General features: G+C 44.1%; 1 protein-coding gene across 4 annotated transcripts in view; it reads left to right on the top strand.

Moving 5' to 3' along the window:
- WDR6 (WD repeat domain 6) overlaps nt 1-16,998 on the top strand; it is a 49,514-nt gene continuing 32,516 nt past the window's right edge. The window contains exon 1 of one of the 4 annotated variants that reach the window (XM_068252682.1): nt 1-2,064. The gene's annotated coding sequence lies outside the window, so the exon portion shown is untranslated. The other 3 variants (XM_068252681.1, XM_068252683.1, XM_068252684.1) reach the window with 3 other exon arrangements.

The following is a 16,998-nucleotide window of genomic DNA, read 5'->3' as shown; positions in this document are numbered from 1 at the left end:
GATCCAGGCTTATGGGGCTGGAGGAAGCCCCAGGTATGTATAAATCTGTTATGTTCTAATCTCTGGTTCTCTTTTAAGTCTTTGTGAACCGCACATGCTCAGATGGAACCATGCATGCATAGTAGACTAGATTAGAGTTTTAGTCTCGAATCTATGAAGATCGGGATCGGGAGGACTCCAAGATACCTGATAAACTGCCTGGAGGGCTACAAAAAAGCCCTAGATAAGTAAAACTCCAATTTTCCTTTGCCCCAAACTGTAGTCTAAGGGATCAAGTCCCGATCCCTGCAGGTGAGCGTACTCATGCATGTGTACAAGGCTTATAAGTAGCAGGTAGCAGCCTAGTCACAATGTATGCATTGCCGATAGTCGTCCTTCCTCTTTGCAAAGCAGCTGAATGTAAGATTAACATTATAATATAAAATACATAGTTCCGTTCAGCTTACTGCTGCGCATTTACATCTCTACAAATAAAAAATGGGCTATCTGTGTTTCAGTGAAATTGCCCATTCGAGTGGGTAGGCTGTGTTTAGACAAAAAGTGGCCATATACCTATCAATTTTTTCTTTCGATATCAAAAGCCTGATCGATTTTTGACCAAAATCAATCGTATTGGTTGATTACACCGGGTGGAAGATATTGATTGGCAGTGGGTCAGGAGTGGCTGCAGATGGACAGCCCATAGCATTTTACTGAAAGGAACAGTGCAACGCTGGGGTTACTAGAAAGTTGTTTTTTTTTATACATTTCATGTTGAAATCTATTAAAAATGCCTAAAGTGTGGCAGTAATAGATCGCTCTTAGATCACATTTGACGGACCTATCCGATGGTCGAATCTGGTGGCCATCTATAAGTGTATGGTCACCTAAAGGGCCAATTCATTATTCTTCAGGCCAGAGTATGCCTGAAATAGAAAAAAACAAAACAAAACACTTTTGTTGATTGTACAACGAAATGTACATGTAAAAAAAAAAAAAACGCCTGTAAAAAGGGGTGCCAGATATTGCCGATAGTAGAATTTTGGTAAAATTACTGATATTCTGCTTAATTCTGATCGTAAAATATCAATAAACCTACCTCTACTGATGCCTAACATTAACCCCTCCCCCACCAGTGGTGGTGCCTGACCTTAAACCCTCCCCCCAGTTGGTGCCTGACCTTAAACCCTCCCCCCAGTTGGTGCCTAACCTTAGCCCCTAAGGCCCCTCCCACTCCTAACACTGAAAACCTATGCTGCAAAAGCTGTGATTACCGGCAATGCACAGAAATTTGTGTGCTCAGAGGTGCTCAATAAAATGATGGCGTCGGGGCTATCCGCAATACATATTGCAGCTATAAATGGCAGACGCCAATCGCTGCGTTTTAAATGGCCACTATATTTAATCAAATAAAGTCCAACCTGAAATGAACCATTCTGCATAAAATATATATGGGTGGGGGTGGGGGGTTGCTAAAAAGACCTGTTCCCAGGTTACCTAATGTGCTGTCACAACAGCCTCCTTTAATGTTATTTAACATTATTTATATTCTTTGTATTAGTATATTCCAGTCCCCCTGCAAGATTTAGTTATTTAGCATTTCCCAACTGTAACTCCCTGCTCAACAGCCTTGTCTAGATGTTTCTGCAACAGTTGAGTTCAGTTAGTGAGGAGATCCTGCTGTGCTTGTAGTCGCATCATATTTTTACCTATGAATATGCTCTAAAAAACATCTTTGTATGCTTTCAACGCAAGTAAAGATACTACAGATTATACTTGGAGTCATTATTTCATCGAGTAAACTGCCTGTGGAGGTTTCTAAATCAGTGTGGAGTTATACTGCTATACAGACTGGGTCTTCTGGAGTATGCCTCACACATAAAGCGGGAATTCGAAACAGAACAGTAAAAATATGATATCTGCAAGAAGGTAATGGGATTTCCTGTCATCTCATCAGTAAAGGACTGATCTGCAATACGATAAAGGATTACCTAGCTACACCTCAAACACAAGTCTACAAAGAGTAAATAGACGTTCAGCAAAAAAGTACAAGAATTGCCTGTCTGCCTTCCTACAGTGAATACAGTGAGTACAGACTGCTACAGAAATTGTACATTTCTTCTGTTTGGGACTATCGCTATTAAGTTTAAAAAAAAAAAATCACCCAGTGATAAGATTCATAAGCATCATATCTGCAGCCATAGAGCATGTCTATTTCTATGCATTCTATTAACCACCTGAGCGGTCTGGACGAGCTCAGCTCGTCCAGTACCGCCGGAGGTCGCCGCTCAGGCCCTGCTGGGCCGATTTTCATGAAATAAAGTGCAGCACACGCAGCCGGCACTTTGCCAGCCGCGTGTGCTGCCTGATCGCCGCCGCTCTGCGGCGATTCGCCGCGAGCAGCGGCGAAAGAGGGCCCCCCTAGCCGCCTGAGCCCTGCGCAGCCGGAACAAAAAGTTCCGGCCAGCGCTAAGGGCTGGATCGGAGGCGGCTGACGTCAGGACGTCGGCTGACGTCGATGACGTCACTCCGCTCGTCGCTATGGCGACGATATAAGCAAAACAAGGAAGGCCGCTCATTGCGGCCTTCCTTGTTTATTCTGGGCGCCGGAGGCGATCGGAAGATCGCCTCCGGAGCGCCCTCTAGTGGGCTTTCATGCAGCCAACTTTCAGTTGGCTGCATGAAATAGTTTTTTTTTTATTTAAAAAAAACCCTCCCGCAGCCACCCTGGCGATTTAATCAGAACGCCAGGGTGGTTAACATGGAAGATGAATTAATGCTCGGTCAAGATGATTCAGATAAACATGTTGTACTACCTGAGAGACCAAGGCGGTCAATACATCTTTCTCTAAAGGCAAGAGAGAGGTATGAAGCAGAAAGTGAAGGAATGTTCCATAGTCTGTCTGAATTGTGGATAAAAACGCTGCAACACATATCTGATATTGAGAAGACTGGCAGTAATGGAGAGCAATTAAACAATGCACTTACAAGACTTAAGAAGACATATGAAAATTACAGGAAACTCTCTGAAAAATATTCTTCCTTTCTATCGCAAGTTAGTACAGATCAAGCGTCAAAAGAGTTGGATGACTTTACCACTGCTGATCAACAGAGACATGTTATGTTTATGGAAGCCAAGTTACAGTTAGAGAATAGGATAGCAAATTTGATCGAAACTACATCCTGTACCTCTATTTCTTCTAGACACTCAAAAAAACTGTCAGTGCAAGCAACCTCTCACAGATTTACTAGATCAAGCAAATCGCTGCAGTCACTCTCCCAGAGGTCAGCATTAAGCATTCAGTTAGTCAAAGCCCGTGCAGAAGCAGAGGCTGCGAAAGCACAATCTTATTGCTTTGAACAAGAATCGACTCTTAAAGCGGACGCAGCACGCAAACAGGCGGAAGCAGCACGCAAACAGGCAGAAGCAACACGTGTGCAGGCAGAAGCACAGGCAGAAGCAACACGTGTGCAGGCAGAAGCACAGGCAGAAGCAACACGTGTGCAGGCAGAAGCACAGGCAGAAGCAACACGTGTGCAGGCAGAAGCACAGGCAGAAGCAACACGTGTGCAGGCAGAAGCACAGGCAGAAGCAACACGTGTGCAGGCAGAAGCAACACGTGTGCAGGCAGAGACAGAGGCCCAGTTAGAACTTCTGCAAAAGAAAAGAGAAGAAGCAGCAGCTCTAGCAAGGTTAAAGGTCTTCGAACAAGCTGTGGAAGAGGAAGAAGGAATTAATTACCCTAGCCTAAAGTCTGCTGACGATCCTGCTAAACGAACTTTGCAATTTGTTCTGAACCAGAACAATGGATATACTCCCCTACTTACAGCTGAAGTCTCTGCACCTACCTGTTCAGCAAGTAAACAGCCAGAATGCATATCGTTAAAACATGAATCTCAGTTTAACACTGTACCTTTGAAGGATTCTGCTATGCTGTCCAACACTACAAGTCCAAGAGAACAAATCTATACACCTTGTCAGACCTCAGCAAGATATAATCACAAAGAAATATCACAACCAATTGGAACAAATCCCATGAATCTCATAACACAGTCTTTTTCAAGCTCCCATGCTCCAAACATCACACAGATCAAACCCTCGCCTGGAGTAAACGCATCTGCATCTCCATTCTCTACATCACCACTGGAACAGCACAAGCCACATACTGTCTGCAGTGGTGATGCATTTCCACGTACAGAAATAAAATCAGAAAAGTCTGAAATTGAAGAAGTTGGCAAGTATATGATTCGCCGAGAGCTTCTTAACTCTGGACTAACGAAATTTGATGATCAACCAGAAAACTACAGAGGTTGGCGAGCTACATTCAAGACTATAATCCAGAACCTGGAGATTGAACCTATAGGAGAACTTGACCTACTTATCAAATGGTTGGGACCGCAGTCATCAGAACAAGTTAAAAGACTGAAATCTGTTCATTGCGATGATCCAGCAACGGGTCTTAACATAGTTTGGGAGAGATTAGAGAGAGTTTATGGATGTTCTGAAGCTATTGAGCTTGCCTTATTCAAGAGACTTCGAAACTTCCCAAAACTGTCTAACAAGGACAACCACAAGTTTCAAGAATTAAGCGACCTTCTTCTTGAAGTAGAAAGAGCCAAGGCAGACCCACACCTTCCAGGTCTTGTCTACTTGGATACAGCTCATGGTGTAAACCCAATTGTACAGAAGTTGCCACCGAATATTCAGAGTGAATGGGCAAAGAAAGGATCTAAATATAAACAGGACTATAAAGTATCCTTTCCACCTTTTTCTTTTTTCTCCAAATTCATTAGAGACATAGCTACTGTAAAGAATGACCCAAGCTTTTTATTTTTTGATACTACAGTTCTTCCTTCAACACCTTTAAATTGCGATACTCAAGGCAAGTTTAAGGACTCACGGAACTCTATCTATGTCAAGAATACTGGAATCTTCTCAAGTTCTCAAGACTCTGATTTTAAACCACAGCAAGTCAAGGAAAATGATCCTAGGTATCAATGTTCTATTCATAACAAGCCACACCCTCTTAGAAATTGTCGTGTGTTTAAACAAATGCCCTTTGAAGAGCGCAAATCTTTCCTCAGAGAACACGATATTTGTTATAGATGTTGTGCATCTACAGACCACTTTGCTAAAGACTGTAAAGTTCCTGTCAAATGTTTTGACTGCAACAGTGATAAACACATAACGGCTTATCATCCTAGTTCTCCCAAAGAAGTGCTTCAAACTGCTCACGCCTCAAAGACCACACCAAGTTATGGCGGGGAGAGTACTGAGGAAATGACAGCATCTGTATCCACAAAATGTACTGAGGTATGTGAAGAAGGATTCCACAGAAAGTCATGCAGTAAAATATGTCTGGTCAAGGTATATCCAGAAGGACGACCACAGAGCGCAGTGAAGATGTATGCTATCCTTGACGACCAGAGCAATCGTTCATTAGCAAGTCCAGAATTCTTCAACGTGTTCAATATTCAAGGAGAAACCTGGCCCTATACTTTACGAACTTGCTCAGGCCTGGTTAAGATATCTGGAAGAAGAGCACATGGTTTTGTGGTAGCATCTGAGTATGGAAACACAGAATTTTCACTTCCAACACTTATCGAATGTGATCAGTTGCCAAACAATCGAGAAGAGATCCCTACACCAGAAGCGGCTCTTTATCATCCTCATATGAAACACATAGCCAGTTACATTCCACCGCTTGATGATGATGCAAAGATTCTCCTTCTTTTAGGCAGAGATATCCCAAGAGTACATAAGGTGCGACAACAATGCAATGGACCAAATGATGCCCCTTATGCACAGAAATTAGATTTTGGATGGGTCATTATAGGAGATGTTTGCTTAAATACATTTCAAGAGTCTTATGATGTGTTCTCATGCAAGACCAACATCAGAGAATCTGAATGCACCTTTCATTCACTTAAACATCCTTTTAACTTTCAAGTTCAGGAGAGTTTCAGTTTAAAGACTTCATGCGATCTACAAAAGCAAATCAGTTGTAAGAACAGTTCTCATCAAGACTTTGGTGACACTATATTCCAAATAACTCGTGATGACAATAAGACAGTTCCTTCCATTGAGGATAAAGAGTTCATAAACATCTTGAATAATTAATTCTTCAAGGATGAAACTAACAGTTGGGTAGCTCCTTTACCGTTTCGTTCACCAAGAATTAGGCTTCCAAATAACAAGAAACAAGTTATTTCTAGGCTAACTTCACTTAAAAAAATTCTGAAGAACAAACCCGATATGAATGATCACTTTATAAAGGCAATCACTAGCGATGATGGAAAGGTTCGCAAGGTGAAAGTGAAGACAGCAAGAAATGGTAGTGTTAAGACTTTGTTTAGACCCATCACGGAGACAGTCTTACTCCTGCCTTCAAATGAAGATGTCTTATCTACTCGATCCAAAGGAACAGCCTGATATGCCTTCGAGTCTACTGAGTTACATCCTTTCTCCAGTGATGGAAGATTCTTCAAAGATCTGCATTCAAGAATTAATGTTTGTTTTATGTTTTCTCTCTTCTCTACAAGTCTTAATTATACTTATAGTTTTCAATGTTAAATTGTATTATATATAGTGGTATCTACCGATACCAAGCGGGGAGTGTGCTGTCACAACAGCCTCCTTTAATGTTATTTAACATTATTTATATTCTTTGTATTAGTATATTCCAGTCCCCCTGCAAGATTTAGTTATTTAGCATTTCCCAACTGTAACTCCCTGCTCAACAGCCTTGTCTAGATGTTTCTGCAACAGTTGAGTTCAGTTAGTGAGGAGATCCTGCTGTGCTTGTAGTCGCATCATATTTTTACCTATGAATATGCTCTAAAAAACATCTTTGTATGCTTTCAACGCAAGTAAAGATACTACAGATTATACTTGGAGTCATTATTTCATCGAGTAAACTGCCTGTGGAGGTTTCTAAATCAGTGTGGAGTTGTACTGCTATACAGACTGGGTCTTCTGGAGTATGCCTCACACATAAAGCGGGAATTCGAAACAGAACACCTAATGTAACTGCTATGATCACATGGCATACTTTATCCATACGATAGGCCACGAGCAAACATCACTGCTCCTCTTGCCAGTGTCCCTAAGGGGAAAAGGCACAGTCCTATGACAATATAAGTACATACCGTAGTAACTCACTAAGTGTTGTTTAATAATAGTCAATGTAATGAGGCAAATTCCACAGAGATGCATATGACAGGCAGTTAGCAATGGTGCTGCCGGTGCCCAAATTAGTAAATGAGTGCTGCTATAGCCATAATTCACCTTACGGCCTATGACGGCGCCCGAATCCCAGCCACGGCGTTGCGCCCTAATGAGGTGTTTCACCTTGAATAGCCACTGCAACCAATAACCATGTAGCACGTGCACCAGGCTTTAGTTTCAGATAAGGGCTCCAGTTAGAAATGGCTCTAAACTCTCTTTCTGCAGATCGGTGAACAGATTCTTCTGTTAGTGCTCTGGTTATATTCTGCCATGGCTGCCAATCCAGACTGCTAACCAGGGCTGAGGAGTCGGTCATTTTTGGGTACCTCGAGTCGGAGGTTTCTATTTCAAACAGTTTTATTGAGGTTGGAGTCGGATGTTTCATAAACTGAGGAGTCAGTGTTGGAGTCGGATGATTTTTGTACCAACTCTGTAGCTCTGCATGGGCTGTGGAGTTGGAGTCAGAGTTGGAGCAAATAAGAATAGCGCAGGACGAGCACCTATAAAAATAGCGCCAACTTCTTTGCCGCTAATTGTGGCTTTTACTATTGTCGCCTATGGCAGCAGGGAGTACGTGCACGTAGGGACCGTTGCCATTACACGCGGTGTTATGTGGCTACATAGCCGCATTGCACCACGGCCGAACTGAAACCAGTGCACGGCAATGGAACAGTTTCCATTGCGTGCTGGTTATGCGGAGCGATCAGATAATCTGTAGAATGCCTCAGATTCTCGCACGGCCGCATCCGCCCGCATTCACTCCTTTCACTTCCGCATCGGGAGATGCTGAAGTGACGCAAATGAGAGCAGGAGTCTGGAGTTTCATAAACTAAGGAGTTGGATGATTTTTGTATCGACTCCACAGCCCTGCTGCTAACCACTACAGATGGGCAACAGAATGCCTGTAATTCCACCTTCAATGCAAACTGCATGCAGTTTGAAACGGACCAATAAGAAGCAGATCCTGAAGACTGTGATTGGCCCAGTGCCAAGCTGCATACAGCTGGCATCAAATTTGTATCCAATCCGGAATTACTCACATCTCATTGACCACGACTACTAACCAAGCCTACTTATGCAATTCTCATGAGATCAGGTTACATGCTGCAGTGTAGATGGAGATCTGTCCTTGTCATGTGATATAATGCAGCTCGGATGAAGGTAATTTGCACTTGTTCCCTGGCATTTCTTCTGTTACTGTTTACACCCGTCCGCTGTGTGTATATCATCGTTTTATGAAAGGAGAGACTTCCAGCAGGTTATTTGGTCTGTCACTGTCTGTTCTCCTTTGTTTAGTACATGCTGTGTTTCACTGTCACATTATTGTTCAATAAATATTGTTTACATATCCGTTTCCATAGAGTTTATTATTGCTTTTTCTGTCTATATTTAACATTAGCCTGATGGGCGCATTAACCGCCATCAAAAACTTTCCAGGAAAAGTGCATCTGTCGAAGACGCCGGTAGGGATGGCCAATGAGATACAAATAATTTGGATTTGATGCAGGATTACACACATTTTGTATGCAGCTCGAAGATAGACCAATCAAATTTTACCTAGGTGGAATTTGATTGGTCCATAATCAAGCTGCATAAGGGCCGGATCACACTTGAGCGAATGCAAAGCGCACAGTAGCGGATGCGCTCCATTCTGCACCCACTTGCAGCAATCTGCTCCGTATGTTTTGCCCACGATCAACACTCATGTCCCACTGCCGCTCAGTCCCTTGGTACACAGCCCGGAGGCCGGCAGGAGCATAGAGCTCTCCACAAGATACAATAGACCAATTCTCTCTAGCAACAGGGAGAATTTTTACTGGTCCACCATGAACCAATGAGAATGCTCCCTGTTGCTGAGAATTCCCATTGGTTTCTTGCAGCCCAGTGGAGATCCCCATGCTTCTGCCACCAGTCTGCTTCCTGGGACCGAGCGGAAGAGTCATCGGAACCGGGGAGACATTGACATCACAGTATTCAAAATCTGTTGTCCCTTGTACTACATCAAGGTGGTAAAATTGGTCAATCATTGGCCAATCAAAACTGAAGGCGTATGCCAGGCTTTACCATCAAGAACCCTGCCAATTCAGATTTACTTCTATCTATACAAACTGCATACAGTAAGGTGGCCACTAATGATGCAATCTTTTTCATCCAATTTTACCAAATCTATGTAGTGTAAGGGAAAATTGGGTGAATATAGTGAATGGATAATTTAGGCAGTTCTCTTATATTACATAGAAATGGTAAGATTTGATGAAAAAGATTGGATCATTAGTGGCCAAAATAAAGGAAAGGTTTGAGAAATACTGATATAGGGCCAGTACACACCAAAAAGTGCAAACGCTCAGCGCTTTTTGAAGTGATTTCTTAGAGCGATTCTAGGCATGTGCCTATCGATTTTCTAATCATGCCTAGTGATTTTTGGAGCGTTTCGGTGTAGCGTTTTTCATTTTTAGTTACAGTAGAGCTGTAACTGAACAAAAACGCTTGGTTAATCGCTCTGATCTAGCACATTTCAGAGTGATTTTCCACTTTCCTATACTTAACATTGAAGTTGAATTGCCTCAGAAATCAGCAGAAATGTTGCAGGACCCGCTTTTGCATTTAGGAGAAAATCACATCGCTCTGGTGTGATCCATCCCATTCAAATACATCAGCCAATCGCTTTTCAAAGCGCTAGCGTTTTTAAAAGCACTCAGAAGCGCTCTTGGTGTTCACTAGCCCAGACAGAGGACTTTGTTCACAAAAGTCAAGACCAAAAGCCAATATTGGATGACTGATCTTCAGGCAGAACTGCATGAAAGACATACAGTTTTGTAGAAGAAATAACAGCACAGAATGATAAACATTTCTAAAAACTCTGAGCAAAATGTATTAACCAACACAAATTAAAATTCCACCCTGCAAAGAACAAACCATCATCCAGAAACCCTGCCATTTCACTGGGTCTGGGTCATTTCAGATGGACTTAAAGGACAAAATGTTCTGGTGCATGGTGTAATGTCAAAAACCAACCACAAATTTAAAAAAAATGGACCCAGAAATCAGTACTTTTTTGCTTAACCACCCTGGCGTTCTGATAAAATCGCCAGGGTGGCTGCGGGAGGGTTTTTTTTAAATAAAAAAAAAACTATTCCATGCAGCCAACTGAAAGTTGGCTGCATGAAAGCCCACTAGAGGGCGCTCCGGAGGCGTTCTTCCGATCGCCTCCGGCGGCCAGAAGTAACACGGAAGGCCGCAATGAGCGGCCTTCCGTGTTTCGCTTACCTCGTCGCCATGGCGACGAGCGGAGTGACGTCATGGACGTCAGCCGACGTCCTGATGTCAGCCGCCTCCGATCCAGCCCTTAGCGCTGGCCGGAACTGTTTGTTCCGGCTACGCTGGGCTCGGGCGGCTGGGGGGACCCTCTTTCGCCGCTGCACGCGGCGGATCGCCGCGCTGCAGCGCCGATCAGGCAGCACACGCGGCTGGCAAAGTGCCGGCTGCGTGTGCTGCTTTTTATTTCATTAAAATCGGCCCAGCAGGGCCTGAGCGGCAGCCTCCGGCGGTGTTGGACGAGCTGAGCCCGTCCAGACCGCTCAGGTGGTTAAAGGACTTCCGATCGAAAAAAGCTAATCTATTTTTTACTCACCTGGGGCTTCTTCCAGCCCCTCGCAGCCGTCTCAGTCCCTCGCCGCAGCCCCAGTTCTCCTCGGTGTCTCCGCTGGTCACCTGGTCACCTGTAATGATAGCGACCCGCCGCCGGTATCGGCCCACCTGCATGGACACCCGTGCCCGTGCGTCCAAGTCATCTGGCGCAACGTGGGCGTCCCCGCCCGTGGGTCACTATCATTGCCACCAGCCAGCGGGGACACGGAGGAGGACCCCGGGGCTGTGGTGAGGGACTAAGACAGCTGTGAGGGCCTGGAAGAAGCCCCAGGTGAGTAAAAAATAGATTCGCTTTTTTGCTTTGGAAGTCCTTTAAAGGATACCTTAGTCCATATGAAAATGTAAAAATGGGGGAAGAAGCATGTGTAAGAGGCTCTACTCATGCCCACTGCTCCCCCTGTTCTCCTCTATCCCCCTCTGTTATGGTGTAACAACCCGCCAAAGCTACTTCCTGGTTGGGATGGTTGGTGAAAACTGCACAGGTGCTGATTGTCGAAGCAAATCCTTTGATTGCACGTCCGTGGCTGGGATCGCTCTGAGCATGCGCACTACCCCATGTCGTCCTGTGCCCCCTCCTGTCTGCCATGTGTCCCCTTCTGTCCCCTATGTCCTCCTTTGCTCCCCTTGAGTGTCCCCTTCTATCACCCTGTGTGTCCCACTATGTCCCCTTCCATTCCTCTGTGTCATCCTCCGATCCCCGTGCATTCTCCTGTGTGGTTCTCCTGTCCCTGGCATGCCTCCTCCGCTCCCCCGTGTAAGAACGCATGCGATGTGCAAATGTTTGCTTCAGGCAGGGGTCACACTTGTCTTTCAGTTTCTACACTTTTCAGAAAACTGAAAGACAAATGTGACCTCTACCTTACAACAGCTAATGTAATGTATAGAGAAAACTGACAAATTGCGCAAGATGTCAGTTTTTTTTCTGCATGCGAAATCTGCATTAAAGTGTGACCTAGCTCATTGATTAACATGAGTTCTCAGTTGAAGTCAGTTTTTCTGTGCAGAAAACGCGTACGAAAGCCGGTAAGTGTGACCCCTGCCTCAAGAAATACGGTTTTTATCACGCATGCAAAAACGTGACTGCGAAAAAAACGTAATTTTAGAAGTGCGATTCTCCGTTGACTTTCATTGGATGTGCAGCAAACACGCCTTCACACGTATTCGCAAGGAGTATGAACCCTGCATATGCGATGTGCACACTACTAACCATAACAAAACTTTTAACTAAACAGATTTGCATATTAAAGGCTCAAGAATGATGTATTCTGCGTGTGAACATTAGGGTGAAAATGAGGAAGGAGTAAACAGTCTTTTTTTTCAGTGAAGGAAGTTATAAAAATACTACGAAACATTAAAAATGGAAAAAGGATTACATTTGCGTTCAGAAAAATAGAACACAGTTCTGTCAGTTCACGTGATCAGGCTGAGGCGGCCTGGCGTTACCTAGCAACAAATCCTGAGAAGCGTTCCTACGTCCGTCCTCCAATGAATTTTCACCTTTCGCAAGTCGTTTTCTGCGTAGTCATTGGACAGAAGTGGGAGCGGAAGGGACGCCAGCGCCGGGCGGAAGTGCTGCTGTTCTACATGTGTGAGTATGGAAGAACTGGCAAATGGGGTAGTAAATTTGCTGCTGAGAGGGGAGCACAGGCTCAAGTCAAGAAGGATGTGTATGCCTGTCTTTAGGGAGAGCTTATGTATGAAGCCTGTCTAGCCCAAATCAAATGAGAGGCTAATTTTAAGCTCTAAATAGCGGCCATAGTGCCTCTTTCCAGCTGCTGTAGAGCTACAAACCATAGAAAGAAATGCCAGTGTGATATAGCGCTTCACAACAATAACACGTCAGAGCAGGTTTCATTCGGAAACAAGGGGTTCCAGCTGTACAGGCTGCTTAGTATCTACTTGTCTATGTTTTGCAAGCACAGTTCCACACAGTTCAGAGACATCACAGATGAGGGTGCAGTGATATTCAGTGCTGCCAGGCAGTATAATGTATCATTTGTCTCAAGGATGCTCCCAGGATGAATTTCGAAGAGTTTCATTCGGATTTCATTCAGGTAATTAAAGCACCTGAGAGGTGTGCGAGAGGGGGTTAAACTTACCCAGCAGGCATCTTCTTTAACCTGTCCCACTCTTGTGTTCCAAGCCGCATCATTTGACTACTACGCTTCCTCCCGGAAGGAGGAAGTGTTTTTAACCACTTAAAGACCGCGTCCACGCCAACTGGCGTGGACACGGCGGCAGCCCCAGGCCCGCCTAACAATCGGCGTGCAGTCCTGGGGCGGAGATTGCAGGGGATCTCTCCGTCATCAGTCTTCCAGTGGCGATCGCTGCTAGGAGACTGTTAACTCGCCATCTAATAACCCTGTATAGCGCTGCGATCTGAGGCAGCGCTGTACTGGGGACAGCCATGTGACACGGCTCTCCCCTCTAGGCAGAGACAGCTAATCATGCTGATTGGCTGGCGGGAGGGAGGATTGTAAAATAAATAAAAAATATTAGAAAATAAACAAATATTTATAAAAAAAATCTGGGGAGCGATCAGACCCCACCAACAGAGCTCTGTGGGGAGAAAAAGGGGGGTGGGGGGAACCACTTCTGTGCACACATGTATGTCCCTGTAGCGAGGCCTTAAAGCTGCAGTGGCCTATTTAGGAAAAAATAGCCTGGTCTTTAGGGGGGTTTAACACTGCGGTCCTCAAGTGGTTAATCACATGACTGCGGCTTGGAACACAGAGTGGAATGCGTTGTGGGACAGGTTAAAGAAGATGCCTGTCGTACACCCGCTCAGGTGCTTTAATTACCTGGATGAAATCCGAATTAAACTCATTCAGATTTCATCCAGTGAGCATCCCTGGCTCACGATTAGTGCATGCACAGTATCAGAATTTTCAATCTTGTCTGGGGGGAGGGGGGGGTGTTAGAGCTAGGTGTCAGAGAGGGAGGAGTTAGATTTAGCCGGGGGTAGAGGTAAGTATTAGGCCCCGTTTCCACTTGTGCTTTGCTGATCACATTTCTAGCGACGCACAGTGTGTGTGACATGCAAGGATATAGACTTCACTTTCTGATGTTTCCATCCGTGCACTGTGATTTACTGTGGAATCCCAATGTTTGCATTCATATTTGTGTATTAGTGGTGCAGTTCCATTCATTTTAAACAAATGGGTGCGCAACCACATCGGTGAGAACTGCCTAGCCACCAACGTTGTACACAGTGCTTAAGTGGAAACAAGGCCTTAATGTTAGGAATAGGTCTGGTAAAGGCTAGTGTTAGGGAACAGGCAGTGGTGGAGGTTAGTGTTAGGCATCGGACAGGGGTGGAGGTTAGTGTTAAGCTCAACACACACCATACAATCTTGGTTGTTCAATCTTACCACTTTCATGTAGTATAAAGTCTCATCTACATGGGTAGATGAGGCGGCGATGTGGCTTATCAATCGAGGCGCTGATGCGGCTCGATTGCTAAGATCCGACAGGACGGATCTCCCCACCGCCGATTCCCTGCTCGCTCCCCGTAAGGGGACAATGGCAGGGAATCGAGCGGAAGATAAGCGGGGACGAGCGGGGAATCAAATCCAGCGCGCGAGCGGGGATGCGGCGGGCACACGCGGAGACGCGGAAGAGGCGATCCGGCGGCTAATTGGAGCCTCATCTACCCGTGTAGATGAGGCTTAAGAGATTATCCAAATAATCATTCAAGGTATTTTCAATCTGTTGGCCCTTATACTACATAAATTTGGTAAATCTGTACAACCAAGATTGTATAGTGTGTGTTGAGCCTTAGGCCACATACACACATCAGACCATAGTCTTTGGAAAATGAAAGATCACAGACCAATCTTACCACCCTTCATGTAGTATAAGAGCCATACTCTACACAGTCTTTTCTATGGAGCTGAACTCCACATCAGAAAAAAATGTTTGCAAGATGCTGCACACACAGATGCTGTACAGACACAAAAGATCAGTATCTGCAAAAGATCTGTTCCTGCCAAAAATCCATTCCTGCAAATTGCAATGATAGTCTATGAGATCTGCAGATCATCATACACACATGATTTAACTGACATTCATCTGCAGATCAGATCCACCAGGATGGATTTTCAGATCTGCAGATGATTGCTTGATCTGCAGATGAATGTCAGTTAAATCATGTGTGTATGATGATCTGCAGATTTCATAGACTATCATTGCAATTTGCAGGAATGGATTTTTGGCAGGAACAGATCTTTTGCAGATACTGATCTTTTGTGTCTGTACAGCATCTGTGTGTGCAGCATCTTGCAAAGATTTTTTTCTGATGTGGAGTTCAGCTCCATAGAAAAGACTGTGTAGAGTATGGCTCTCATACTACATGAAGGGTGGTAAGATTGGTCTGTGATCTTTCATTTTCCAAAGACTATAGTCTGATGTGTGTATGAGCCTTTAGGTAGGGATAAAATGAGGTTAATTTTACCTTGAAGAGCCAATGCACATTGAGGACGTAGTGCAACGCAAGTTGTCAGTACTAGGGCACCTAAAGTGTACATGAACTCTTGCATAGGACAGTGGGAAAATATAGATAAATGCACCGTGCATCAAACGCAAAGTCCCACTGTGAAAGAGGCCTAACGGTTATTATGGTGTTATGTATCTTTTACAGCAAAGAGGAAGTTCTGAGTTCAGGTCCGCTTTTAAAAAACAAACAAACACTATTTGTCTCTTCTGGATAGCAGCATCCGCCACCTATGTGTAAAGTTCAGTGGCACTATTTCCATGGTTTTGTCCAGTAAACTATAGACTATACAGCTAGCTGTGGAGGTGCACCTGGTTTGGCCACATCAGCAGTTTCTCAGGTGTTTTCATAACCACCCATATTTATGAATGCTAATAGTTTAAAAATGTAACCCCATTCACTGAAAAGGAACATCACTAATAATTTCATCTGCAGGAGTCTGTATGTCTGCCCCATATTTGTGTGGCTTTCCTCCAGGCAAAATGGTTTCCTGTGACATTACAAACACATTTTAAAGAGGAAGTGTAGTAAAAAATAACATCAATAAAATTTCTTATTTTTTACAATGTTCATCTATAGATTAGTCAGTGTTTGGCCATTGTAAAATCTTTCCTCTCCCTGATTTAAATTCTGAAATGTATCACTGGTGATGACATCTTTAGTTCTGTCAGGTGATCTGTATGGAATGTTCTTTACTGAGAGTTCTATGCACAGATGGGGATACTGGTTGCTTGGCATTTGGATAAAGCGGTTGTTTGCCACAATGCAACGAGGTTTCCTGACAGCAAACTGCCAGGACCATGGTCATGACATCACACTGTGGGAGGGGTTTCACCAAAATCACACAGAGCCCCCTGATGATCTATTTGAGAAAAGGTAACAATTTCTAGGGGGGAAAGGGGGTATCAGCTACTGATTGTTATGAAATTCACTCTTTTTGGTTAAAGTACCTCTTTAATACATTTATAAGTTTACACCTACATAGATTTGACTGGTGGGGACAGAATACTGTGAGAGAGTTGGATTGTGAGTTCCCGTAAGGCTTGGTTAGGCTGGTGGGACGGCTTTAGCTAATCTAAACGCTTTTCTGCTACTGAGCAGAAAATCATTAAGCATCGGTTCCCGGCGTTACATCACTGCATATCGAACCCCCTCCAGGAGGAAGGAGCCATTAGGAAGCCGCCATCTTGAAAGCTACATGTAGCCTTCAAGACGAGAAAACAGGAAATGAACAGCATTGGAACAGAGAGTGTTTAAGATATTTTATGGCTTGCATTAGATTTAAAGTGGACCTGAACTCAGAACGTCCTCTCTGCTCTAAAAGATACACAACAGCATAATAACCTTTAAACAAAAAAATTCTTTATTACACCTGATACTAATCCTGCAATAAATCTGCAGTTTCTACTTCCTGATTCATGGACGCAGACATACTGTTAACAGCCTGTGCTTTCAAATGAGCTTACCTGTCATGGCAGTCAGGTGACAGAGGGGAGAGATCGAATTACAACTTGTGATTAGACACAGATAAGGGGGAATTAGACAGGCTAAACTCTCTAAATACATACACGGTGCATTTCTCTCTGTTTTCCTTCTGTCCTGTGCAAGAGTTCAGGTCCGTCTCTATTTCAGTGTATACCACTGAAATATC

Source organism: Hyperolius riggenbachi, chromosome 9 (genome assembly GCF_040937935.1).
Source record: "Hyperolius riggenbachi isolate aHypRig1 chromosome 9, aHypRig1.pri, whole genome shotgun sequence".
Taxonomy (NCBI): domain Eukaryota; kingdom Metazoa; phylum Chordata; class Amphibia; order Anura; family Hyperoliidae; genus Hyperolius; species Hyperolius riggenbachi.
The sequence above is the reverse complement of the archived record's forward strand: the minus strand, read 5'-3'. Positions and strand labels throughout refer to the sequence as shown.